Source organism: Apodemus sylvaticus, chromosome 18 (assembly GCF_947179515.1).
Source record: "Apodemus sylvaticus chromosome 18, mApoSyl1.1, whole genome shotgun sequence".
In the NCBI taxonomy this organism is placed as follows: domain Eukaryota; kingdom Metazoa; phylum Chordata; class Mammalia; order Rodentia; family Muridae; genus Apodemus; species Apodemus sylvaticus.
Window position 1 is genome coordinate 64,947,926 of NC_067489.1, and position 1,753 is coordinate 64,949,678.

Consider the following 1,753-nt stretch of genomic DNA (forward strand, 5'->3'; position numbering starts at 1 on the left):
GACAAAGGGACTGAACTAAGGGATGGCCTTGCTTAAAATACAGAAGAAAGGACTCAAATTGCTAACCACACTACCAACTTTTACCTTCTCTAAGGAAGGGCAATGGTACACACAAAAAAGAAAATCTTTACTTCCCGGAAAGCAAGCAAAAGACTTACTAGACCAAATGCACAGATGGACTCATTTAGAAGATAAAAAGCTTGTCCAAGCAGATAAGGAATCTAAAGTATATATAACGGACATCAGGTTTTGGTCCAGAGAGATAGCAGATCAGTGTAAAGTATGCCAGCAAGTCAATGCTTATGCGGCCAAGAGTAAACAGGGCAAAAGACCTTGGGGAGAATGGTCTGGAGTATATTGGGAGATTGATTTTACAAAAGTTAAGCCAGGAAAATATTGTTACAAACACTTTCTAGTGTTTGTGGATACTTTCTCTGGATGGGTTGAAGGTTTCCCTACCAAGCAGGAAACAGCTAGTGTGGTAGCCAAGACAATATTAGAAGAAATTTTCCCGAGGTTCATAGTACCCAAGGTAATTGGATCGGACAATGGTCCTGCTTTTGTCTAAGGTAAGTCAGGGATTGGCAGAGGTATTGAGGACTAATTGGATGCTCCATTATGCATATTGTCCTCAGAGCTCAGGGCAGGTAGAGAGAATGAACAGAACCCTAAAAGAGACCTTAACTAAATTGTCCTTGGTCTTTGATCTCTGTAAGTTAGCTGAGGGCTGTGACCTTAGAGACACAGTGGGAAGGACTACCTGAATATGGGAGAAGAGGGACTTTTGAATCTAAAGTTTGTCCCAGAAGGGTCATTGAAGAGTGGGGCTTAGTAGGGTGTGGACACCCGAAGCTGAGGAGTGTGGTAGAAATGGTAATTTCAGGATATGTCCCACCCAGCTAGTTTATAACCAGTGCTTAACAGAGGCAGGCAGATCTCTAAATTCTTTTGCTGTCACCTAAGAACCAAGGAGCTAGGGTCTTGGGATGCTGGTTCCTAAGATAATCAAAACAGAACCTGGAGTAAACAACTGGATTGATGTGTAAAATATAAATCTGGTCTTTTGGTCTGCCTGAGATGAGCTAGCAGAGAAAAATTGCAGTTCCCTTTTTGAAGTTTTTTGAAGCAAGAGATCTCTTGAGATCTAACACAGTTCTTTAAGATTTTTTTTTAAACAGGATTTATGATTTTAGTCAGAAAATCCACAGACGGTGAACTCTTTTAGAATTTTTCATAGCTCTTTTAGAATTTTTTCTAACAGGATTTCTGACCAAGGTTTGAAATCCCAAGAACTACTCAGATAGCTGACACAGCTCTTTTAGAATGTTTTCAAGCAGCTGTCCAGAGAAGGCTGTCTAAAGAGTGAACACAGCTCTTTTAGACTTTTTTTTCTGGCTTTCTTGTTTTGAACTGAAAACCAATAATTACTTTTAGAATTTTTCTAGCAAGATTTTTGACTTGGTCTGAAGATCCAAGAATTATTTTAATAGCAGTTTTTCTGACTTTGGTCAGAAAACTCAAGAGCTATTCAGAGAGCTTTTTGAATTTTTACTAGCATAGAGAGTTGTTGAAGGGGGTCTATTCATTCCATATTTGTCTCCACACAGAAACTAGACTATAGGTCATCCTTGCTGGGAGCAGACTATGAAACTAGGATATAGGTCATATGCTCTAGGAACAGAGTGTGAAATTAGGCCATAAGCTATCTGTTCAGGAGAAGACCCCAAAGTTCAGGAACGAGACAGTAAAATCA

General features: G+C 39.6%; 1 non-coding gene across 1 annotated transcript; it reads left to right on the top strand.

Annotated features, from left to right (window-relative positions):
* The first annotated feature begins 1,225 nt into the window (after positions 1 to 1,225).
* LOC127669066 (U7 small nuclear RNA) lies at positions 1,226 to 1,289 on the top strand. The gene has a single exon (XR_007974275.1). It is a non-coding gene; the product is annotated as a U7 small nuclear RNA (small nuclear RNA).
* The last annotated feature ends 464 nt before the right edge of the window (positions 1,290 to 1,753 follow it).